At 43.3% G+C, this 27,437-nt stretch overlaps 1 pseudogene; it reads left to right on the top strand.

Moving 5' to 3' along the window:
• Nucleotides 1-27,437, top strand: part of LOC140720798 (DNA annealing helicase and endonuclease ZRANB3-like) — a 122,076-nt pseudogene that overhangs the window by 40,996 nt on the left and 53,643 nt on the right.

Raw genomic sequence — 27,437 nt, 5'->3', positions numbered from 1 at the left:
ACACCCCCAATCACCATTACTTTACCATTCTCTTATGTACAGACACTCCTGTGCCTAGCATCACTTTATTGACATACAATCAATCTATGTATATATGCTAACATGTATTTATATTTATTGTGTTTTTTAATACTATTGTGTACTTTATCTTATTATGTTGCTTTTGTGCTGCTTTGGATGCAGAGTAACAATGATCTCATTCTCCTTTACAGTTGTGTACTGAAAATGACATTAAACAATCTTTAATACCTTTTCCTTCTAATATTTGACATTTTTTTCCCTGTGATGATTATGACTACCTTGCCTGTCTATGTCTGCAGTCATTTTTTTATACACTCATGTCACCCCTTCATCTCCCTTCATCTGAAGAAACAATCCAAGTTTATCCAGACTTTCCTTGTAGCTTGCCTCACTCAGGCCTCTCCAATCCATGTTCACGAAGGTCTTCTGCACCCTCTCCAGAGACTCCATATTTATCTTGTAATGTGATGACCAGAATGGCACACAATCCTCCAAGTTTTGTAACACTGCAACATGATTTTCAGACTGGTTTACCCAAGGTCATCATACTGTCCATTGTCTTGACCAACCCTGTCTACTTGTCTTGCTATTTTCAGGGTGCTGTTGGCCTGTTCCCCAAGATCTCTCTGTTCCTCAGATCTCCTCAGGGTCCTGCCATTTACTGTATATTTTCCTCCAACAAGTTTATCCCCACAGAGGCCATCCCATAAAATACAGTACTGTACTTAACACTACATTGGATTAAATTCTCTCCTTCACTGTTCTGTCCAAATTTCCAACTGAGCTACGTCCTCCTGTATACTTGAGGAACTTCTTCACTGTCCTCAGCTCATCAGTTTGCATGCAGTGCGCAAATACCGCAAGTTTACCAAGTCTTGTCATATGCACCGTGATGTTTTATAAACTGGCTTTCAAAATCCTGCTGTATACTGGGTATTTCCAGACTCAACAACTATCTATGAGCCTGTTTCCCCTGAGCATCAATATTATCTTTTGATATTTGCAGATCTACTTAAATGCTTATTTAATGGTATGCTTGATGCTGTTATGTGTGTAATATGGAAATTTGAAAAAATATCACCATTTGCAATAGATAAGGGAGAGTATTCAATTCCTCTTGTGGAAATTAGCATATTTATTCAACAGGCTTTTGAGCTGTTTCACTCCATTGAGAATATTTAAGGATATAGAGGAGATCATTTAGAAATGATAAAACAGTAGGGAATGCCTGATGTAAAGCTTTTGAAACGCTATGATTGGACCTATCCCTTCCCCTTCTCGCAAACTGTTTCAAATACCCACCAAATATTTCAAATATCCCTCTGTGGGGATAAACTTGCTTCTTAGATCTCCTTGATTTCTTCCCACACCTCAAGGTGCAGGGGAATCTAAAACTACCCTATCTTAAGCCCCTCATAATTTTACAAATATCAGTGTTCAGCCTGGAGTACTCCAGTCACAGCAATCCCAGCCTATACACTTTCTGTAATTCCATTCTACGCAGCATCCTTGTAAATATCAGCAGTACCATTTCACATCCCTTCCTACCCGGGGGTGTACAGAACTGTGCACATTATCCAAAGCATAATTACCAGCCAACACCTTGTACAGCTGCTACATGCCAATCCAACTCTTACACTCAATCTCCTTGTCTATGAAGGCAAGCAAGCTATTTCACAATCATATTCAACATTTTGCTGTTTTCTGAAAGCTATGAATTTGCACCCAAAGTCCCTCTGTACAACAATGTTTCTAATGTCACTGCCACTTACAGTGAGTATTGGACTGTGCAACAGAAATGTTTAAAATCAGAGGGAAGTACTAACAAGAAAGTGGTGAAAAATAAATAATGGACCTCAAAGAAAACTATTTCAGTCACGATCGGTTTTAATAACTTGGGTGGATTGCAAAAAGCTTCGCATTATTCTCAGTCCATAAGTTAAGAAAACCACTTTATTAAACTTGAGTATTAGTTCTCAGTATAGAAATTCATAGATTGCTTTCTTGTAGTCTAGATACAGATCGCAGAGCTTTACATGGGCCTTTAAGCTGCTTCAGATTCAAAGGCTGTCAAGCATGATCAGCCCTTGCTGAATCATCTGGCTGCCTTGTGGAGAACAAAGGCTGATTTTTATATTATTTGGATCTCAGTACATGATATTGTTAGCCAACATGAAAGATAGGTATTTGAGTTTTTATATTTGAAATATATAAATATATATTAATATTTTTCATGCTTATCTTAGCATATATGTATGTTTCTGTTTCTTTATATTATACAAAAGTTTAGTAACATTCACAATGCAAATTATAATATCCATTTTTATTTTGTTTGAAAATACAAAGTTCACTGAATCTCATTTAGTTACAGCATGGAATAAGACTGTTCAGCTCAAAGTTCAAAGTAAAATTTATTATCAGAGTAGATACATGTCGCCACGTACAACACTGAGATTCTTCTTCCTGCAGGCATACTCAGCAAATCTATAGAATAGTAACTGTAAACAGGATCAATGAAAGAGCAAAAACATAGAAGACAACAAACTGTGAAAATGCAAATATAAATAAATACTGAGAGCACGAAATGACAAGATAAAGAGTCCTTATAATGAGATCAGTGGTTATGGGAACATTTCAATACATGAGTGTAGTTATCCTCTTTCATTCAAGAGCTTGATGGTTTAGGGACAGTAACTGTTCCTGAACCTGGTGGTGCAAGTCCTGAGACTCTTGTACCTTCTACCTGATGGAAACAGCAAGAAAAGAGCCTGGCCGGGGTGGTGAGGATCTTTGCTGATGGGGCTGCTTTCCTCTGACTGTGTTTCATGTAGATGTGCTCAATGGTTGGGAGGATTTTACCCGTGATGTACTGTGCCAAATCCACTACCTTTCGTGGGATTTTCCATTCAAAGGCATTGGTGTTCCTATACCAGGCCGTAATGCAGTCAGTCAGCACACTTTCTACCACACATCTATAGAAGTTTGTCAAAGTATTTGGTGACATGTTGAACCTCCGCAGACTTCTAAGGAAGTAGAAGTGCTGACATGCTTTCTTTACAATTATATTTTATATGGTGGATCTAGGACAGGTCCTGTGAGATAGTGACACCCAGGAATTTAAAGTTATTGACCCTCTCCACCTCCTATCCACTGAGGACTAGCTCACAGACCCCGGATTCCCCTCTCCTGAAGCCCACAATCTGTTCCTTGGTCTTATTGACATTGAGTGACAGGTTGTTATTACATCACTCAGCCAAGTTTCCAGTCTCTCTCCTGCATGTTGATTCATCACCCCCTTTGATACAGCCCATGGTAGTGGTGACATCAGCAAACTTGAACAGCTTTGCATAGTACTGTAGTAATTTTATGTATTGCGCTGTACTGCTGACACAAAATAAAACAAATTTCATGATATTTGTGAGTGATGATAAACCTGATTCTGATATGGGCCTCTATTGTGGACTGAGAGTGGGAAGTGGACAGGGAGAGGGGAATCATGGTTGGGAAAAGGGGAAGGGAGCGGGGTGGGAGCAGGCAGCACCAGAGAGACATTCTGTAATGATTAATAAACCAATTATTTAGAATCAAATGACCTTGCCTGGTGTCTCAGGGCTGGGTGTGACTGCATCCGTGCTAACCCCTCACCCATTCCTCTGTCACCTGTCCCACACTCACCGTTCCCGCGGCACTCCATCCTCACCATTCCCAACATCCATTGCTCTGTCAAATACAGTACTGTGCCAAAGTCTTAGGCACCCTCGCTCTATATATATATATATGTGTGTGTGTGTGTGTGAGTGTGTGTGTGCTGAAGACTTTTGGACAGTTCTGTATTTTGCTGGTTAAAAAAATAATGAATTTTGGATTAATCTAATTTCCCAGCCCTATATCCACAGCCCTGTTGTATGCTACACCTCTTCAAGTGCCTAGCTGCGTACTTTTTACTTACTCTGGTGAAAGTTTCATCGCCAGCGGAAGGCTGCAAGATCTCCTGTGCAGCTTCTCTATAATCTCTATGGTGTCATGACTAATCTTCACTGCTGTTTGAGAATTAATGTTCACTGTCAGAAGGGTATTTTGAAGGAGCTGCAGATTTGAAGGCTCAATTCTAGATATATAAGAACAAAGGAATTTTGGGGGGGTGGTGTTGGGAATATGAAACAGTTTGTTTAAAGTTTGAATCAGACTCAGAATTGGATATTATCAACAGGTATTGTGACCTGTTTCTGTTGGTGTGTAAAGATCAAGAACCAGGTAACCCTGGAGTGGCAGCAAAGAAACCAGGAATTACTCTCTTTTTGCACAATGTGCATTTAGGGTCTTGAAATGCCAGGGGCAGCAGTGGAGGAGTATTTAATTGTAGCACTCAAAAGGGAATTACTGTAAATAAGAACCAGAATGGGGGAGGGTGGAGAAGAATTTGCAAGGGTATAGGGGAAAAGCAGAGTCTTGCTAGTTGCTCTCATGTGGAACTGATGTGAACTCAGCAGGCCAGGTGGCCTCCTCACAGGCTGTGCTTTGAGAGTTTGCTGTAAAAGAGCCTAAAGGAGATATTGTGCACAGGAAAAGATATCTTTGAGTGACCTTTTGTGATGTACTGTACTAAAGGCAGTTGCCACAAATCATTTCATATTTCTATATTTACTTGGCAGAATGCTACTTGGCCCTGCTGGTGTGGAGTGTGGGAGCTGCTTGGTCAGGCCAGTCAGTCTGATTTCTCTGCAGTCCATTTTCTTTCATGTACCCAGTGACTCCTCCCTGATTCTCCCGCCACCCACTACTTGTGATGTACTGTAGCCAATTAACCAAACATTATGTATTGGAGAACCCACACTCACTTGAGAATATGCAAACTCCATACACCTTGCCCAAAGCCAGGATCAGTCCTGACTGAGCTCAGCAGCAGCAGCTCTGAGTACTTGATAACAGGCCTATTCCAACACTCTTCTCAAGGATGAATTGTTCCTCGTGCACATCAGCCATTAAACAAGTGAAAATGTCAGGGGCCGAGCAGCCTACTCCTTTGTCTCCTTGTCAGTTGAATTTGGAGTTACTCCCAACAATTGATGACCTTTTTATAATTTCTTTCTACAGAATATTGGTCATAATATGACCCTTATTTGTGTGCTCTGATGTTTAATAAGAATGCTTGACAAGAACTGGAAGAACTTGCTATTGTCTAAAAGGAAGAATAATTTATCAGCAGGTGTCAAAGGTTCAAAGGTCAAAGTTTCATTTTATTGTCATAGTATGCAAGTGCAATACAACTCTGATCTCCATCTTCTCCAGCTAGTCATGAAACACAGAAAAAACTGCGGGAGTCAATGAAAACAAATACATCAAACCCACCCCCGGCTCAAAACGGAAAAAAAAGAACTTTCAAACCTCAAACCACCCCCCCACATGGAAAGCAACATATGGATCATTAAACCCCAAACCCCCAATCCCCTCCCTCACAAAAAAAAGTGACATTAATATCAAACCTCCACCTCCTCTCCCACACACAAAACCTAACATTTCGCCCATCGGGAACCCAACCCGGCAATCAGCAACAAGAGGGAAAACACAGAAAACGGAAGGAAAGCAATGTAAATCCAATAATCACATCCATCTTAGAATTTCAAAAACATCCTCTCGTCAGAAATAAGGAGAGTGGCCACTCAAACTCAGTCCTTCTGTGAAGAGCGACTGGTGTGCTGCAGCCATCCAAATACCACTCACCCGGCTACCAACAGCCATCAACCTGTGGCCTCTTTACAGAGTGACCGCTGACCTCTTCCACTTTCGTCTCGATGCTTCAGTCTTCATTGGTGCTTCGAAATGGAACTGACTATGACCCTGTGTCCCGTCGCTTGTCTTCTGTATGAGGCAGCCCATGCTCACAGCCCTCTCCAGGGACAGCAGAGTGCCAGATCATTCAACCAAACTCCAAAGTTCACATCACAGGCTCTAACAGTTTCAAAAGCACAATCAAGACAAAAAGAACAAGCCCAAGGCGTAGAAAAAGGGAAAGTCTTGAAGAGATTGGCTATCTGGTAGATGTCGCCTGAGAAATTGTTGTTCGCTGGTGTCATCTTGACCGAATGTCCTTATATAACCATATAACAATTACAGCACGGAAACAAGCCATCTCGACCCTTCTAGTCCATGCCGAATGCTTACTCTCACCTAGTCCCACCTACCTGCACTCAGCCCATAACCCTCCATTCCTATCCTGTCCATATACCTATCCAATCTTTTTTTAAATGACAATATCGAACCTGTCTCTACCACTTCTACTGGAAGCTCATTCTACACAGCTACCACTCTCTGAGTAAAGAAGTTCCCCCTCCTGTAACCCCTAAACTTTTGCCCCTTAACTCTCAACTCATGTCCTCTTGTTTGAATCTCCCCTGCTCGCAATGGAAAAAACCTATCCACGTCAACTCTATCTATCCCCCTCATAATTTTAAATACCTCTATCAAGTCCCCCTTCAACCTTCTACACTCCAAAGAATAAAGACCTAACTTGTTCAACCTTTCTCTGTAACTTAGGTGCTGAAACCCAGGTAACATTCTAGTAAACCTCCTCTGTACTCTCTCTATTTTGTTGACATCTTTCCTATAATTTGGTGACCAGAACTGTACACAATACTCCAAATTTGGCCTCACCAATGCCTTATACAATTTTAACATTACATCCCAACTCCGATACTCAATGCTCTGATTTATAAAGGCCAGCATACCAAAAGCTTTCTTCACCACTCTATCCACATGAGATTCCACCTTCAGGGAACTATGCACCATCATTCCTAGATCACTCTGTTCTACGGCATTCCTCAATGCCCTACCATTTACCATGTATGTCCTATTTTGATTAGTCCTACCAAAATGTAGCACCTTACACTTATCAGCATTAAACTCCATCTGCCATTTTTCAGCCCACTCTTCTAACTGGTCTAAATCTCTCTGCACGCTTTGAAAACCTACTTCATTATCCACAACACCACCTATCTTAGTATCATCTGCATACTTACTAATCCAATTTACCACCCCATCATCCAGATCATTAATGTATATGACAAACAGCATTGGTCCCAGTACAGATTCCTGAGGCACACCACTAGTCACTGGCCTCCAACCTGACAAACAGTTATCCACCACTACTCTCTGGCATCTCCCATCCAGCCACTGTTGAATCCATTTTACTACTTCAATATTAATACCTAACAATTGAACCTTCCTAACTAACCTTCTATTGGAACCTTGTCAAAGGCCTTACTGAAGTCCATATAGACAACATCCACTGCTTTACCCTCATCAACTTTCCTAGTCTTCAAAAAATTCAATAAGGTTTGTCAAACATGATCTTCCACGCACAAATCCATGTTGACTGTTCCTAAGCAGACCCTGTCTATCCAGATAATTATATATACCATCTCTAAGAATACTTTCCATTAATTTACCCACCACTGATGTCAAACTGACAGGCCTATAATTGCTAGGTTTACTCTTAGAACCCTTTTTAAACAATAGAACCACATGAGCAATATGCCAATCCTCCGGCACCATCCCTTTCTAATGACATTTGAAATATTTCTGTCAGAGCCCCTGCTATTTCTACACTAACTTCCCTCAAGGTCCAAGGGAAATCCTGTCAGGACCCGGAGATTTATCCACTTTTATATTCTTTAAAAGCTCCAGTACTTCCTCTTCTTTAATCATCATAGTTTCCATAACTACCCTACTTGTTTTGCTTACTTTACACAATTCAATATCTTTCTCCTTAGTGAATACCAAAGAAAAGAAATTGTTCAAAATCTCCCCCATCTCTTTTGGCTTTGCACATAGCTGTCCACTCTGATTCTCTAAGGGACCAATTTTATCCCTCACTATCCTTTTGCTATTAATATAGCTGTAGAAACACTTTGGATTTATTTTCTCACCTTATTTGCCAAAGCAACCTTATATCTTCTTTTAGCTTTTCTAATTTCTTTCTTAAGATTCTTTTTACATTCTTTATATTCCTTGAACACCTCATTTACTCCATGCTGCCTATATTTATTGTAGACCTCCCTCTTTTCCCGAACCAAGTTTCCAATATCCCTTGAAAACTATGGCTCTCTCAAACTTTCAACCTAACAGGAACATAAAGATTCTGTACCCTCAAAATTTCACCTTTAAATGACCTCCATTTCTCTATTGCATCCTTCCCATAAAACAAATTGTCCCAATCCACTCCTTCTAAATCCTTTCGCATCTCCTCAAAGTTAGCCTTTCTCCAATCAAAAATCTCAACCTTGGTTCCAGTCCTATCCTTCTCCATAATTATATTGAAACTAATGGTGTTGTGATCACTGGACCCAAAGTGCTCCCCAACACATACCTCCATCACCTGACCTATCTTATTCCCTAACAGGAGATCCAACACTGCCCCTTCTCTAGTTGGTACCTCTATGTATTGCTGCAAAAAACTATCCTGCACACAATTTACAAACTCCAAACCCTCTAGCCCTTTTACAGAATGGGCTTCCCAGTCTATGTGTGGAAAATTAAAATCTCCTACAATCATAAGCTTGTGCTTACTACAAATATCTGCGATGTCCCTACAAATTTGCTCTTCCAATTCTCGCTCCCCAATAGGTGGTCTATAATACACCCCTATAAGTGTTACTACACCTTTCCCATTCCTCAATTCCCCCCAAATAGTCTCCCTAGACGAGCCCTCTAATCTATCCTGCTAAAGCACCGCTGTAATATTTTCTCTGACAAGCAATGCAACACTTCCTCCTCTTGCCCCTCTGATTCTATCACACCTGAAGCAACGAAATCCAGGAATATTTAGTTGCCAATCACACCCCTCCTGCAACCATGTTTCACTAATAGCTACAATATCATATTTCCAGGTATCAATCCATGCTCTAAGCTCATCCACCTTTCTTACAATGCTCCTAGCATTAAAATAAATGCATTTAAGAAACTCTCCACCTCTTACTCTCTGTTTATCCCTAATGGTGCAAACAACTTTATTATCTTCTTTTTCTTCCTTCTCCCCTACATCTTCGGTCTGAGTGCTCCCCTTCTCTGTCAGCTGCCTATCTGCCCTCACACACTGTCTACAAGCTTTCTCTATTTGTGAACTAACCTCCTCTCTCCTAGTCTCTTCAATTTGATACCCACCCCCCGCCCAACCATTCTAGTTTAAGGTCTCCCCAGTAGCCTTCGCAAATCTTCCCACCAGGATATTGGTCCCCCTAGAATTTAAGTGCAACCCGTCCTTTTTGTACAGGTCACACCTGCCCCAAAAGAGATCCCAATGATCCAGAAACTTGAATCCCTGCCCCCTGGTCCAATCCCTCAGCCATGCATTTATCCTCCACCTCATTCCATTCCTACTCTCATTGTCGCGTGGCACAGGCAGTAATCCCGAGATTACTACCTTTGCAGTCCTTCTTCTCAACTCCCTTCCTAACTCCCTATATTCTCCTTTCAGGACCTCTTCCCTTTTCCTGCCTATGTCATTAGTACCTATATGGACTGTCATTCACAACACATAAATCACTAAAGCACAAATGTAAAACACATAAAGCACTATATGTTTATTTTTCCTTATAAATTTACAAATAAGCTCTGTAAAGGGGAGAAATGAAGTCGTTTGGAATTTGCGGTACACAAAGTCTAGCTCTCTGGATCTGTGAGTCATCTCCTGAATGGTGGAAAATGGAATGAAATTCTGTAATATTCATTTCTTTACACATTGCTGAAGTGAGAGATATAGAATAAATTTTAACCTCTGGTAAATAATTTATCAGTGGTCATCTCTATACAAGTGTATTGTAAAATGTAACAGTCCATAGCAATGTTTTGATCTGTAATCACAATTATTTTTTATCTCATGCAGGAGAATTCTAGCCAGCAATGTTACTTTTCTGGGTTTTGGCCTTTTGATGAGTGGTGCACAGACCTTGTTAAATGATTTATATGATCAAAAATTTCAAGTTGTTATAGTGGATGAGTCTCGCTACATGAAGACACGTAATGCAGTAGGAAGCACAATTTCGGTGCCTATTCCTGACACAGAGCGGTCCTGTTTTCTGGGGCTCCTCCACTCATTTGCCTGAAGTGGTGAGTCTACTCATTACGTTTTAAAGGAGGATACAAAAAGGCTTGATGCTCATTGAAAGCAAACCACCTCTGTGAGACACAAACTCAGTTGCTACAATATCATAAGTGTTCCTGTTTGTCATTGATTGATTAGTAATTGCAACACATTTGTAATACTTTGGAAGTTTCATTCAATCTATTCACATATTTATTCTTAAGCCCAATGTTAGCAGATATAATTTAAAAAGATCTTTTAGTTGCATCTTGGACCATATGTTTGATTTTCTGTTGTCTGTGAAAGCCACGAGTCTGTGGCCCTGCCCGATCACATCATTCCAGAGCTGGAACTGGTGCTCACGTTGACCCCGAATTAAAACCTGCAGCAGAGTGAATATTTTTAATATTAACTGACTGGGACAAGTTCCCAAGACATCTGTTGTTATCTAATTACAAAACCTGTTCTTTCTCTCAGACGTTTAATGCACAGTGGAAAGAAAACATAGTCACCTTGCGATAAGCATAGTAAGAATGGTCAGTTATGTTATGTTATTTATAAATAGTTTGATTTAAAAAATTGGAATGCGCTTGCATTGAGTGTCAACTTTCCTTGGTTACCCAGATACATTCACAAGCCAGTTGCATTTATCCAAACCTGATGCTTTCACTTCAACAGTTGTGCCACGTATCAGACATCACAGAGGCATACTTGCAGGCATGTCGACAGACAGACATGAACACATGCAGAGATGCTTCCTTAAATACAGCTTTAAGATGTGCTGTGGGTATTAAGCACAACGGTTACATAAAACCAAATACACCTTGCTGGAACAGAAGGAATAGGAACAAGATTAAGTCATTGAAGCTCCCTCGTGCCTGGAGCTGAATGATTGATCAGATCTGATTTTAACTGAAGCTGAGTGTTATGGACAAAATGTTTGTCTGGGGCATATGGCAGACTGCAATTGTCACAAGTCCTATATTAAGAATATTCCGATTATATTTGTGTCTTAGCCTTGACTGCCTGAACAAAGCTGCTTGTGTAACATATCAAGTCAAGTCAAGTCAAGTCACTTTTTATTGTCATTTTGACCATAACTGCTGGTACAGTACACAGTAAAAACAAGACAACATTTTTCAGGACCATGGTGCTACATGAAACAATACAAAAACTACACTGAAGCTATGTAAAACAACACAAAAACTACACTAGACCTCAGACCCACCCAAGACTGCATAAAGTGTACAAAACAGTGCAGGCATTACAATAAATAATGAACAAGACAATAGGCGCAGTAGAAGGCAGTAAGTTGGTGTCAGTCCAGGCTCTGGGTATTGAGTCTGATAGCTTGGAGGAAGAAACTGTTACATAGTCTGGTCGTGAGAACCTGAATGCCTCGGTGCCTTTTCCCAGATGGCAGGAGGGAGAAGAGTTTGTATGAGGGGTGTGTGGGGCCCTTCATAATGCTGTTTGCTTTGCGGATGCAGCATGTGGTGTAAATGTCTGTAATGGCGGGAAGAGAGACCCCGATGATCTTCTCAGCTGACCTCACTATCCACTGCAGGTCTTGTGATCCAAGATGGTGCAATTTCCGAACCAGGCAGTGATGCAGCTGCTCAGGATACTCTCAATACAACCCCTGTAGAATGTGATGAGGATGGGGGGTGGGAGATGGACTTTCCCCAGCCTTCGCAGAAAGTAGAAACGCTGCTGGGCTTTCTTTGCTATGGAGCTGGTGTTGAGGGACCAGGTGAGATTCTCTGCCAGTTGAACACCAAGAAATTTGGTGCTCTTTATGATCTCTACCGAGGAACCGTCGATGTTCAGCGGGGAGTGGTCGCTCCGTGCCCTCCTGAAGTCAACAACCATCTCCTTTGTTTTGTTCACATTCAGAGACAGGTTGTTGGCTCTGCACCAGTCCATTAGCCGCTGCACCTCCTCTCTGTATGCTGACTCGTTGTTCTTGCTGATGAGACCCACCACGGTCGTGTCATTGGCAAACTTGATGATGTGGTTCGAGCTGTGTGTTGCAGCACAGTCATGGGTCAGCAGAGTGAACTGCAGTGGACTGATCACACAGCCCTGGGGAGCCCCGTGCTCAGTGTGATGGTGTTGGAGATGCTCCTCCTGATCCGGACTGACTGAGCTCTCCCAGTCAGGAAGTCTAGGATCCAGTTACAGAGGGAGGTGTTCAGGCCCAGTAGGCTCAGCTTTCCAAACAGTTTCTGAGGGATGATTGTGTTGAATGCTGAACTGAAGCCTATGAACAGCATCTGAACATATGTGACTTTTTTGTCCAGGTGGGTTAGGGCCAGGTGGAGGGTGGTGGCAATGGCGTCATCTGTTGAGCGGTTGGGACGGTACGCAAACTGCAGGGGGTCCAGTGAGGGGAGCAGCAGGGTCTTGATATGCCTCATGACAAGCCTCTCGAAACACTTTATGATGATGGATGTGAGTGCAACGGGACGGTAGTCATTTAGGCAGGACACTGAAGGCTTCTTCGGCATGGGGTTGATGGTGGTGGCCTTGAAGCACGTTGGAATGGTGGCACTGCTCAGGGAGATGTTGAAGATGTCAGTGAGAACATCTGCTCGCTGGTCTGCACATCCTCTGATCATTCTACCAGGGATGTTGTCTAGTCCAGCAGCCTTCTGTGGGTTGACCCTGCACAAGGTTCTTCTCACGTTGGCCACGGAGAGACACAGCACCTAGTCATTTGGAGGAGGGGTGGACTTCCTCGCCCCCACATAATTTTCCACCTCTAACTGGGCGTAGAAGTTGTCCAGCACATCTGGGAGGGAGGCATCACCTGCACAGTCAGGTGATGTTGTCCTGTAATTGGTGATGTCCTGGATGCCCTTCCACATGCGTCTCGTGTCGCCGCTGTCCTGGAAGTGGCTGTGGATTCACTGGGCGTGTGCACGCTTTGCCCCTCTGATGGCTCGGGACAGTTTGGCCCTCACTGTCATTAGGGCTGCCTTGTCGCCTGCTCTGAAGGCGGAGTCGCAGGTCCTCAGCAGCGCACGCACCTCCGCGGTCATCCATGGCTTCTGGTTGGAGCGTATAGTGATGGTCTTGGATAGAGTAACATCATCAATGCACTTGCTGATGTAGCTGGTCACTGATGCCGTGTACTCCTCTAAGTTGGCAGAATCACCATCGGTTGCAGCCTCCCTGAACATGTGCCAGTCAGTGTGCTCAAAGCAGTGTTGAAGAGCAGAGATGGCTCCCACTGGCCATGTTTTCACCTGCTTCTGAACTGGTCTGGAGCACCTGGTGAGCGGTCTGTATGCTGGGATTAGCATAACAGAGATGTGGTCTGCGTAACCGAGGTGGGGGCGGGGCTCTGCCCGGTACGCGTCGGGGATGTTTGTATAAACCAGGTCCAACGCGTTCTCCCCTCTTGTTGCAAAGTCCACATACCAATGGAATTTGAGGAGCACTGACTTAAGGTTTGTGTGGTTAAAATCTCCGGTGACAATATATCAGTGTTACATTGCCAAAGTGTGACGAAGACAAGAGATTTACATCACAAAACTTTATTTTGATGCAATATAATGAGGAGGCCAGCTATTCAAGTTACACATTATTTGGTAATATGTCCGCCCGCAAATTCTGGAGTTTTTAAATGAAGATTTGATTGAGTTTTTTAAAGATAAAAACGCAGGTTTTTAGTAAAGACATGACAATAACAATTTACTTCCCTAAGTACAAAGGAATACAGAGTGGAAAAACAAAATGTTTCCTCCAGAAAAGGGGAAACTTGATTTTAGTACTTGGATCTAGTCTTGATGAAACTATTGTTCTTTTATTTGTGTGGGAAGTTTTGGGCCTGTCATTCACCGTGGAGATGGTTCTGATTTCGTAAAGAGGTTATTTATGAAGCTGAAGCATCACATTAAAGGGGTTTGACACTGTTACCCCTGTCCTCTGCTTCTGTCTGTTAGTTTAATGTCATAATACTGTTATTTAAAAATGGATGATTAGCAAACATGTACAAATATTGCATCAGCTCAGAAGTTGGCCAACTGCTTCTCCATCAAAGTCCTTCTCTCCATTATTTGAATGCCAAGCTTGAAGAGCTTGTCTTCCTTTGTGTGGTGGTGTGGGATAAATTTAGCAAGCTGAACTGTGCATTCAGGCAATGCCAGAGCAAAGAAAGTCTTTGTACAGTCTGGGACCATTTGGCTTGGAGCTTTGCTTGTTAATCCCTTTCTTGCACATCAACTAAAACCTTTTCACTTGCTTTAAAGCCAGATTTTGTCCATTTCTTTCTGGATAGAACTCTTTTCAGGATTAAAAAAAAACACACACACAGTGCTCTGATCGAATCTTGAAGGATACTTCCATGTTGTATCACATTGGATTGTTCGTGGAGCTCAGGAAATGAAATTATCACACTTAAATAATTTATTTCTGTATTCAATTTATTCCAAACTTTGTCATAACTTAAATTTTAATTTCTTCATTGATAGGAAAAAATAGAAGTCAAGAAGGTCATGTGTTGACCTAAGTCCCTGAGAAATAAATTGATCCTGTCTATTTTCACAATCAGAGCACTGATAATTTGAGAGTCTTGCATGCAAAGCTTTACATTCATTTTTCTCCTTGCTAATTGCATGCAAATCTTCATGCAGATTAATTCATCAAAACATTTTTTTCTACATTTCGAAAATGGCATCTGACATAATAGGAAAAATGTAGATGAAATCATCAGCGTGTCAGATAGTCCTTGTGAAAATGAAACAGGCTGATGTCTTTGTGTTGGAACTCTTAGAAATCATCTAGTTCTACATGATAAAATTTGAAAATCATGCTCACCAGGAAATAATGTTCAATGAACTCATTCAGTATTAGCATGCTGTTTTCATGATTGATTATCTCATACAACATTTAGTTTAATGGCAGATTAGAGAGTTAGACTATTTCTTACTCATATTTTTTGATAATAGTCTATTCTTGATATCCAATAGAAATAAAATATAGGTACAGATGTCTATGGACCAACTGCTTCTGAATGGGGTTTAATATAGATGTTTACTTAATGTTAGACCTGGATATGGTGGCCCAAAGGAATTTTTTCCTTATCAAGTTTATCTGTAACCTAATTAACAAGTCCATCACATTACTTCAAAAAGATTTTCTCTCCTGAAGTCTGTGCTTGCTTGCCTTAGTTAATCTATTTTCCTTCAAGTGTCTATTCTGCATCTCATGGGTCAATACTTCTTAAAGCTTTCCCACCACCAAATTGAACTGAAGTTGCTGAGATTTTCCTTCCTTGTATTCTTGATCAAGGGAGCAATGTTCCCTTCTCTCTCTTCAGCCCTTTTCCAGAGATCATTGCAAGATTATGGTCAGTGACCCTGCAATTTCAAAATCATTGGATGTCGCCCATCCTATCCTGATGGTTCATTGGCCAATTTGCTAATTCCTCTCAAGTCTGAGCTGACCGTCACACAAAACTTACCCTGACGTATTTTATTCTCCCTGTGTTCCCATCAATCCCCACCATTCAGATTCTTCCACTCATAGGAGGAGCAACAAAACTTCCAGTTGGCACATTTTTGGATTGTGGGAGGAAACAAGCAAAAAACTGGGAGAAAGTATATATTGCATACCAACAGCACTGGAGGTCACCATTAAACCCAGGTCAGTGGTGCCACTGCCCTACTCACCGTCTCCTGTGGAGGCACTTTCTTCCCTGGTGAAAATACTTAATGAATACCTTAACCATGTCTGCAATGCCCACGTGCAAGTTTCACTTTTTATCTTCAAAAGGCTCTGCTTCTCCAAATGCAATCCTTTCTGTATTCATTATTTTAACAGTAAGTGTGCAAGTAAACAATGTGTTTATAAACAATATGTTCCATTTCATTTGTTTAGTTGTGTGAAAGTGTGACAACTTCATGCCATTTCGACTGGAATGCAAAACAGACATTTTGGCAAAAGAGCTCAGTGGGATTGTCAAGGAGCCTCAGACTTAAATGAACATCACCAAAGTTTGAGCAACGTAATGATCTGAAGGATGAAGTTCTGACCTGACTGCCTCCAAAGATTCGGCTACAAATTCCATTTGATTTATCAAAGGATGCTGCTAAGATGAGAGTTTTGTGTAATGGCAGTCATCTGTGAATATCTAACTTGAAGATAAAATTGTTAACTTCTTTCGCTAACATTTTGAAAGTTAATATTTTTTGCTCTGATTCCAAGCCAAGAAATGCTTTGCCAGTATGTCAAGTCCCTTGAGGACTGAAGCTGTGCTTGGTTGCTAAGTAACCGCATGCATTTTACTGAGATCTTGGATTTAAAGGTGTGCAATGAGATTTTTAAGTTGAAAGCAGTGGACCACACAGATTTTGCTTCCTGAATATTCTTGGGTGTATCTTATAGATTTTGGGCTGCTGATCATGAAAATCACCACGAAATGTCCCTATTACACATCATGCTTTTGAAATAACCTCTATTTGTTATTTCAATTCATAATTCAAGTCAGAATAACTGATGATAAGATTAAAGAAGACATTTTGTTCGTCCACAAATCAAACAGGTCAACAATGATAGGCAATTTGAAGAACTTCTAATGGGACTGGAGAAAATTACATGGAAGGCATCCAAGGATGTTGCTGAAAAATTTCTTAGCAACTACAGAGCACCAAACTACGTACCTGCAGCTCGTTGACAACATGCTTCAAGCATACGAAACCATGAAGTACAACATGTCACTAAAGATTCATTTTCTGCATTCCCATTTAGACTTCTTCCCTACATATCTTGGCATTGTCAATGGCAAACACAGTGAAAGGTTTCATCAGGATATTGTGGTCGTGGAGAAATGGTATCCATCAGTGCTGGGTGAACATTGTTGGACACTTGAGGCAGAAGGCTCAGACACTTAAGTACAAATGAAAATCATTAACAAAGTATTTTTAGCTTAGTTGAACTTAGTTGATGCAAAGTGTCAGCACCGTTATACAATTAAACACATTACATTCAATAAAGTTAGTTTTTTGTTTCTCCAAATTCCTACATGATAAAAGTAGTCTGAAATTCCATTTGTGTTCAGCTTCAAGTGATCTATCATAACAAAAAATAACTAAGGAAGCAATACTTCTGAAAAAAATTGTTGTCCAGTGATACGTTAAAAATGCTGTTAACTTAATTTGTTTTTGCTTGAAATTGAACAAATTAACAGTTTAAAGTTTCCAGCTCTCTCTGCCTCACTTACTGGTACCCTCGGCTCATCTATCCATTTGGCTTTCTTTACATTCAGCTCATGATCTCTCACTCTTGTCCTCTGGTTCGCTCCCTAACTTCCTCTTGTTCCGGAAACACTTACTGTCCTGCTGAGCCTAGCACCACCTTTGTCTTATCTCACACTGCTCATTTATCTTCCACCTCTCCCGAGTCGTGCCACGCCCTGAATCCTCTCGACACCCAGGCCTATTCACTAATACTCCATTGGCAGAGGGGGAGGAAACTGGTGCTTGAAGGACATCATGTCATACCACAGCTCATTTACAATGCTCTGGTTGCATTTTATAATGTTATTAGATTTTTTTCCCCTTGCATTGAATGGATTTACATTTTCTGAAATCAGGAACTGACTCGCGAAGCTTTTGATCATTTTTACAGTGTCTATAAGCTTGGTTTGATAAACATCTTTGTGAGAAGAATGCATTTCTAATTGTAATATGTTATCCCCTTTTTTAATACTTCTCCTCTCAATACTCTTTCATATTACTATTATCCGGCTTTGCAATTAAAATGTAAAAATTTAATACAAAAGTTATTTTGGTTTATTTTGCCTAGTAGTGCAGAAGTACTGAAGTGGATAGAAGGTGAGACACTAAATGGTTTTTTAAATGCCTATATTCCAAAAATCCTTTCGATATGTTAATGGGAAAATACTCAAGCCTGTTCATTTTCTTCAACCAGATGAAGACCATCTTCAATCCACACTCTGTGACACAGATGTATTTACTGTGGTCCGGTTCCTGTACTTGCTGAATATTTAATAAGTTCTCCTTGAAACATTCTAGGTCTTTGATTTATAACAGTAGAGAAGATATTTTTTTTCTTTGCCCCCAGCCTGTCATAAGTTTCTATAATTGAACAGAGCATGTGACTGACCTCACCAGCATTGACTCTTTTTTTCAGGAGCAACCTTATTACTGGGAATATTTCTGTTCCTGTTTCTCTAGTCATACTGGATGAAAGTGGGGCATACTTCACAAATCCATTAATAGTGCCATCCTCTCTCATTCTAAACATTATTCTTTCTGCCCATGTAGGAAATTAATAACAGTACTGAAGAGTGGGGAAAGATTAATGAGAGAGCTGCATTCAAGACCGATAATCCTTTTATAAAATTCATGGGGCTCATCAGGTACAAACAAACTGATATTGCAAAGGTAGGTAGAAACATAGAAACATAGAAAACCTACAGCACAATACAGGCCCTTCGGCCCACAATGTTGTGCCAAACATGTCCCTACCTTAGAAATCACTAGGCTTACCCATAGCCCTCTATTTTTCTAAGCTCCATGTACCTATCCAAAAGTCTCTTAAAAGACCCTATCATATCCGCCTCCACCACCGTTGCCAGCAGCCCATTCCACGGACTCACCACTCTCTGAGTAAAAAACTTACCCCCGACATCTCCTCTGTACCTACTCCCCAGCACCTTAAACCTGTGTCCTCTTGTGGCAACCATTTCAGCCCTGGGAAAAAGCCTCTGACTATCCACATGATCAATGCCTCTCATCGTCTTGTACACCTCTATCAGGTCACCTCTCATCCTCCGCCGCTCCAAGGAGAAAAGGCCGAGTTCACTCAACCTGTTCTCATAAGGCATGCTCCTCAATCCAGGCAACATCCTTGTAAATCTCCTCTGCACCCTTTCTATGACTTCCACATCCTTCCTGGAGTGAGCCAACCAGAACAGCACTCCAAGTGGGGTCTGACCAGGGTCCTATATAGCTGCAACATTACCTCTCAGCTCCTAAACTCAATCCCATGGTTGATGAAGGCCAATGCACCATATGCCTTAACTAGTGGAATACTAGTCACATTAACTAGAGCTATCAAAAACAACTGCCTATCAATCTAACTAATGTTAAAAACCATTAACCTTACCTTCCTGCTCTTTGTAGGTCTGCCCAGGAATGAATTTGGGACAATTGAGTAGTTGTGTGAAACCTGTCTCTGAATTTTCCTTCTTTTGTATTTTTTATCCACCACTTCCATCTCAAGATGATTTGCTTTTGCAGGTATTATCTGAAAGGGAGCTTTGAGCAGATAGTGTATTGATATCCTTTGTATCTACCTGGACAAGTTGATAAAATTGCCATCCAAATGCTGCTCTCAACATGGTACACCCCCCTCCTCAATACAGCATCTGTGTATCGGCTTCAATCACAATTGCGTTTGCTCCTCGGAAGACTAATCAGGTTGCTTCCGTGTTCCAGTTCTTTGCACATAACCTGTAGCATTGTTTTCTTCTTAAACATTCATTTAATTTATTTTACTAAACTATTATTCTGAGTATCGGGATGGAGATACATCTCTAGGAAAGGAGGTATAAGGTGCTCCTTCCCTCTGCTAACCCATAGGTCACCCTTGGGCAAGGTGTAGCACCTGCTTATTCCCCTGATTAGGGTCATGCGAGGCCATGGGAGAAGGTGATGGATGGTTATATGAGCAGATCGTACATATCACAAGTCTTGGTTATGTGACCACTGATGCCAGGCAGACAATCTCAGAAGAGTATTGATAATGGCTGGGGTCACCCATCTTGTAAAGACACTGCTCAGAAGAAGGCAATGAAAACTACTTCTGTAGAAAAATTTGCCAAGAACAATCATGGTCCTGGATAGGCCTTAATTGCCCATGTGATATGATACAGCACATAACAAATGAATGAAAACTGTTATTAAAAATTTTTTCACCAACCCTTCAGGTTCTGAATTAACAATTTACTGTATGCAAAAAGACTCCCCTTTTCAGGCTTATAATTTCAAAAAAAATTTAGACAAGGAACATAGAATATTTTATTCCTTATCCAAAACTATAATATTTTAATAATATTTTAATTTGATCAATTGAATTTCATCTATTTAAGCTTCAGGGTGCAGTGGTATATTTACTATATCATGGGGATTTTGAAACTTTAATAAGTTAACTAGCATTGCTGCAGTTCAGCCCCTGCCACTCTCTGTAAGGAGTTTGCATGTTCTCCCTGTGACCATGGGGGTGTTCCCGTTTCCTGGCACATCCTAAAGAGAGAAAGGTTCATGTTAGTAAATGGTGGGTGCTTTTCTGGCACCAAAGCATGTTCTGCATTTCACTCTATGTTTCAATGTACAAGTGACAAAATAAAGCTGATCTTATACAAGTGTAACATGCTGTAAGGTTTCACTGCTAATGTAATGGTTTCTCCGTAGCAGCAATGTTTGGGTTATGACTGGAGATGACAGGGCTTGGAATGTGGGGGTGGGTCCCATCCAATGAGAGAAATGTTGTTGCTTCTTGTGAGTCTGGAAGAGAGATTTTCACGGTCTTTGCTTGGTGAGAGGAGAAGAAGGAAGACGCGTGTGGAGAGAGCTGGTTGACTACCGGACGGAGTGGACTGGGAGTGAGGGTCCAAAGTTCAGCGACGCTCGGAGGAGGTCGATAGTTGATGTATGGCTGTATCAGGGAGCTCCAACCTGCACTTTTGACTTTTCCCTTAAAGTGGGCCCTTGTTCTTTTTATTTTCTTTACTAACCCTATATTCAGATTCAGATTTATAAATTTCAATCAGTTAATTGCATACGGTGTACTGTCTGATATTTTGTGGCGCAGATTTGTAACCGGCAACACATCACGCAGCATCCACACGAGCGAGATTTCTCAGTCTGGCAGGGCCAGAAGTTGTCTTCCCCAGACGAACACGTGCTGGCCGAGCCTGAGGGTCACAATTGTGGGGGCTACGTTCGGGATTGATTCTGTTGGATGCTGTGTGATTACCCTGAGTAGTGAACCAGTGGGGTAGCTATTTGTACTCTGGATGAATTGTTAATTCCATTGTTAAGTATTGTTAAAGTTGCAATTGCGGGACAGAGGTTTGATAAAATGATGGGGGCAGCTCTCGTTTTAATGCAGACCAGCGCTGACGTACTGGTAGCTGGGGGCGGAGATTTCAAAGACAGGGTTCTCTCGTTTCTGAGGTGTGAGTAGAAGGAGTGGTTGGATTTGGAATGTCTAATTAGTCCACGTCCCCCGGTGAAGAGTGAGAATTCTCAGGTAGTATCCGCCCTTACCTCTCTGGCAAATTAATGGAAAAATCACATTCAAAGTCCCAGCTATGGCAGTCTCCGCCTATTCTCTGGAATAACGCCCACCCCTAAAGGGGAACAGGAGTATGAGACTTGGGCGGTGCAGACCTCTCAGTTGTTAGATGAGCGGCAGTGCTCTGATGATGAAAAGCGACAGGATTGGTTGAAAGTTTGAATGGGCGGGCCACTGACATTGTGAGAGCCGTCAGGTTAAAGTATCCCGTAGCGACAGCCGTCAATTATCTGCAAGCACTGGACAATGCTTTTGGTCCAACAGGGAGCCCAATGGAGCTCATGATGGGGTTTCAGAACATGCGCAGGAGAAGGGGGAGAAGCTTTCGGCTAGAGAGGCAGCTAAATTGCTTGCAGCACAGAGGGGTCATTCGGGCAGCTGAGGTGGGTCAGTTAAGAGTGGACCAGATAGCCGGGGCCGCCCAGTCCCAGGACCTGATTGCTTGGGGTCTCCGACAGTCTCGTAAGACACACCCCCTCCATCTTTTGTTGAGCTGATCAGAGAGGTATGGGAAGAGGAGAACGTGGCGGAGGTGTGGGAGGACTCCGTCAGCAGGGTACAGTCCTCGGTAGTGGTACCCTACAGTGAAGTGACCACAGATAGCCTACCCTGGGGAGCGGTAGAGGAGACTGTGGCAGAGTAGAAAACTGAGATATGTTGGCTGTTATCAGCAGGTGTGACCCCTCCATGTGATGCAGCCAATGGGGGGGGGTGGATTCCCCAAGGGGACGGACAATGTGGAGGGCTGCTGGCAGCAGGTGTCACACCAGAAGGAGAGTGAGCCCCCGGGTACCTCAGCAGGGAGAGTCGGTGGGAAAACTTAGAGGAGACCCAGTGAGGGAAATGCCTGGTGTCTCTGGGGAACGCGTTCCCAGCAGTGTACCAAGGAACCCCGAAAACGAAAGGCCCAATTCCTGAAAGTCTAGTGGGTCCATGCTCCAGTGTGTCGCTACGGATAGAGGGTATTTATGCTGAAGCCATACTCGACACCGGGTCGCAGGTCACGTTGTACCGTTTGTTGTACCGGTATCTGAAGCATTTACCATTGACACCATTCAGGGCCCTGGAGATCGGGTCTCATTGCCGGTAATTCCCCATACGATGGTTATTTGTCAGTGGCGTTGGAGCTCTCAGAGGCCGATGTGGGAGTGGCTGAGGTCCTTGATACATTGGTGCTGGTTTGTCCAGATCCTGTTGAGAAGGGCAGCGTTTCGATTCTGGTGGGGACCAACACCCCTCTTGTGGAGAGGCTCATGGGGGCCTGCAAGGAGAAGGCTGGCGAGAGCTTTCTGGGAACATTGTCCATGCACCCGGTGCTTCGAGCTGCTTTTGAGGAAGTACGTGGCTGCATTGGGCTGGATACTGAATTTAGATGAGGGACTGTGTGGTTCACCCAGTCAAAGCCAATGGTGGTATAGCCTGGGGAAGTAGTGAGAGTGATGGGGACCCCCAAATTTCCCAGAGTGCCTGAGGGTGAAGCCCTCTTAGTGAACTCTCCAGAAGTCCACGTGGGTGGGGGGGGGGGGGGGTCGGGATTTATTTCTAGGGTGCTGGTGAGGTCCGAATTGCAGAAGCCCTCGGTTGTACAGTGATTGTCAGGAACACTACGAAGAGGGAGGTTATCTTCAAGTGGGGGATGCCCCTGGCACATTTGCTCCCAGTGATGGTAACGTCCAGTGCCCCTGTGAGACAAGCCAGGGAGAAACTATTGGAAAAAGGGGAAAGTTGACCGCTAAGTCATTCAACTTCGGGGACTCCCCGGTTCCTGCTGATTGGAAGAGGAGGTTGGTAGAGAAGGCGTTGAAGCTGAAAAGTGTCTTTTCCACTGATGGGTTTGATGAGGGTTGTTCCAAGAGCACTCGTCACACTATCCGGGTGACCGAGGACGCCCCGTTTAGAGAGAGGTCGTGGTAACTGGCCCCTGCAGATGTGGGAGATGTGTGGCAGCATTTGTGTAAGTTGAGGGAAGCGGGAATCATCACTGAGTCCCGAAGCCCCTTTGCGTCCCCAATAGTAGTGGCCCGGAAGAAGAACGGGAAGGTACGCATGTATATGGACTACAGGACTCTGAACAGGTGCACTGTCAATGGCCAGTCCATGGTCCCAAGGTTTGAAGACATGCTGGCCTGTCTGAGTGGCGTGAAGTCGTTCAGTGTGCTGGATTTGAGGAGTGTATGTTACCAGATCCCTGTGAGTGAGGCAGACAAAGAGAAGACAGCTTTTATATGTCCTCTGGGATTCTTCCAGTTTGAAAAGATGCCCCAGGGATTTTGGGAGCTCCTGCAGTCTTCCAGCAGGTCATAGAGAAGATGGTGGGGGATATGAAATTGCTTGAGGTATTGGTATATCTGGATGACCTTATAGTGTTTGGATCCACCTTGGAAGAATATGAAGTGAGGCTGCTGAAGGTACTAGGCTGCCTGAAAGCCTTTTCCTGCACAAGTGCCAGTTCTGCAAGTTATCTGTTAGCTATGTTGGGCACATAGTCTCTTGGTATGGAGTAGTTGCAGATCCAACTAAGATAGAGGTGGTTTCCACTTGGCCAAGACCCCAGACCGTGAGTGCTCTGCGCTGATTCCTTGGGTTCTGTGGTTACTATCAGAGATTCGTGAAGGGCTACGCCAAAGTGAGTTACCCTTTGAATCAGCTTCTGTGTGGTTACCCTCCCTTGGGGAAGAAAGGGAAGGGAAAAAAGGGACAGGAGGGTGGAGAGTATCTTAACCAGTCAGAGCCCTTTGGACCGAGGTGGGATGCAAAATGTGAGGAGGCCGTTCAGTCGCTGAAGGAGCTGCTGGCCCAGGTGCCCGTGCTGGGTTTTGCGGACCCCCGATTGCTGTACGTATTGCACACGGATGCCAGCTGGAAGGGCTTGGAGGGGTGGCCTGTATCAGGATCAGGGCTCTGGGATGAGGCCGTTGCATTTGTCAGCTGGAGTCTGTCGCCCTCCGAGAGAAACTATTCCATGCACAAGTTAGAATTTCTGGCGATGAAATAAGTGGTAGTGGATAAGCTGAGTGAATACCTCTACAGGGCCAAGCTTGAGGTAAGGACGGACAACAACCCTCTAACTTATTTCCTGACCTCACCGAAAATGGATGCCATAGACCATCGGTGGTTGGTGGTGTTGTCTGCCTATGATTTCAGCCTGAAGTACTGGCTGGGAGCAGGAACGTTGATGCTTTGTCCCAATGCATGCTTGAGGGACTAGTCAGGGACAAGGAATGGGAAAGCATTCCTGCCCCATGTGTCAGTTTGCCATCATGGGAAGGCAGAGGGAAAGGAGGGGCAGGATTGAGCTTCTGATGACACCATCCCCCAAGTTTACTGTAACCTGACTGCTCTGAAGAGAAATCAGCTGCCGGAATTGAGTTCTGGCAAAGCGGCAGCTGCTCAGCGAGATGACCTGGGCATTGGTGCGATTTGGTCAGCGGTCGAAAAGGGAGACATGGCTCAGGCGGAGAAGATGAAACACGCGTTGGTGCCTCCATAACTGAGAGAATGGCCTCGGATGGAGTTGAAGAACCAGATCCTATACTGGGTCACATCACCCCCAGACCGACCTTGGTGTTGCCAGCTGGTTCTACATGAGAAGTGTTGGGGGATTGTGTGGAAGTCACTTCATGATGATTCTGGACATTTGGGGGTGGAGAAGACCTATGGATTGCTCAGAGACCGGTTTTACTGGCTCCGAATGAAGCTGGAGGTTGAAGAATACTGCAACTCGTGCATTCGACGCAAATGGCGGAAGACGCTGCCTACGTGGGCAGCTACCTTGTCCCACATGCAGAGTGTGGGGCCCCTGGACCTGGTGTGTATGGATTTCTTGTCCATAGAACCCGATGCCAGCAACATGGCGAATGTCTTGGTCATCTCGGACCACTACACCAGATACGCTCAGGCTTTCCCTACCAAGGACCAAAGGGCGACTACGGTGGCAAAAGTGTCATGGGAGAAGTGTTTTGTTCATTATGTCCTTCCCAGGCGGATACATAGTGAACAGGGACGGGACTTCAAGAGTAGACTCATCTATGGTTACTGGGCATGCTTGGAGTTGAGAAGACGAGGACCACTCCCTATCACCCGCAGGGTGATCCCCAGCCTGAGAGGTTTAATCAGACCTTACAAGACAAGCTTGGGACCCTGGAGATCAGCAAGAAGAGCAGGTGGAGTCAAAATATTGGGTATCTGGTTCACAGTTATAAATGTACACGAATTGAAACTACTGGGTACTGGCCATATTAGCTGATGTTATTAGCGCGAGGCGAGGTTGCCCATTGACCTTTGTTTTGGGACTGACAAGGATGATTTACCACTGAAGACTTATGTGAAGTATGTGTCTGACATGAGAAGAGAGTTGAAAAAGGCTTATGAATTAGCTGGGGTCGCGGCTGCCAAGCAGACTCGAGGGAATAAGAGAAGGTATGATCAAAAGGTGACGTTCTCCCAACTCCTTTTTGTAATTTAGTTTTTTTATTGAAGTTCATCAAACAAACATTTCCATAAGATGTATTTCAGACATTGTACATATACATCATATAATCATATATATCACAAATCTCCACAAAGTATTTATCTGGGGTATACACTTATAGAAAAGTGGAAAGAAAAAACAAGCAAAAGGAAAGAACTATGTACAAGTAGGGAGTGATCTTTTTTTTTACAACAGATTCATTGATTTGTGAGAATAAAATCAGGCCTATGAGGAATTATGTAGTTAAACCATTTTTCCCAGTATGAATCAAATTGTTCCAGCTTATGATTAACAGATGCTGTTATCTTCTCCATGTTGTAAATGTGCATTGTAATTTCCATCCATGTATTTAAAGTTGGGCTCTCCTGTGATAACCATTTCCTAGTAAGAGTCTTTTTTCCAGCCACCGACAATATATTCATTAAATATTTATCTCTTTTCAACCATTCTTGAGGAATATATCCAAAATATATGGTCTTACTCTCCAAGGGTATTTCACATTTAAAGATGTCTTGTAGGGCATTGTGTATCCTCCTCCAATAGTTTTTGATAACAGGGCAGTCCCAAAAAATATGATAATGATTTGCATTTTGATTTCCAAAATTTCTCCAGCAAACAACTCCTGCCAGGAGACCGAGCCCTCATAAGGAACTTGGGGCTACCTGGGTAGCATAAGTTGGCTGACCACTGGGCGGCTGTGCCCTATGTGGTGGAGAGTCAGATGCCAAACCTACCAGTTTTCCGAGTGAAACCAGAGGATGGGAATAGTCCTGTCAAGATTCTCCATTGGAACGACCGGCTGCCTCTGGGACAAGAGGTACCAGCTGACCAAGAGCTCGACTTGGAGCCTACACCTAGTAAGAGAACTCTACAGAAACACGGGGTGACTACTGGGCCCCCAGCAGGTGAGGTTAGGTCAGCCCCACCCCTGAGAGGGATACTGATTCGGAGAATGAGGACCTGGGTGTGTGTTATATGCTGCCTTTTGCTAACTCCCCATTGACTAAGGAAGAGACTTCCAGCCCTTCTCCCATTGAGACAGGTGAAGTTGGTGGGGGGGGGGGGGGGGGGAGATATCTGTGGACAGCCTGGGTTGCAGCGGGACTCTGCAGGGGAGGAAGTGGGGTTTGGCCATGGGTTCGAGTTGCAGGTGAGCACGAGTGATAGATTGGGCCTGGTGGACCGGAAGTATTCCCAGTAGTGTCAGAACCTGAAGAGTTAGATGAGGGGTTGCAGAGGTCTCAGAGAATTAGGAGGCCACCGGATAGGCTGGCATGCGTTGCACCAGGGGAACAGAACGTGACCCCTACTGTTTGGTGAGCTATGTCACTGCCTTTTACACCTGGGCTGGACTTGGTGTATTGCGGAAAGGGCCGGAAAATTATCTCAAAGTCATGAGGACATGACTAAATTTAGTGGGGGGGGGGAGCGTAACACACTGTTAGGTTTCACTGCTAATGTAATGGCCCCTCTGTAATGTTTCACTGCTAATGTAATGGTTTCTCCGTAGCAGCAATGTTTGGGTTATGACTGGAG

The sequence above is a fragment of the Hemitrygon akajei genome, chromosome 2 (assembly GCF_048418815.1).
Source record: "Hemitrygon akajei chromosome 2, sHemAka1.3, whole genome shotgun sequence".
NCBI lineage: Eukaryota > Metazoa > Chordata > Chondrichthyes > Myliobatiformes > Dasyatidae > Hemitrygon > Hemitrygon akajei.
Note: the sequence above shows the minus strand (reverse complement) of the source record. Positions and strands in the feature narration are given on the sequence as shown.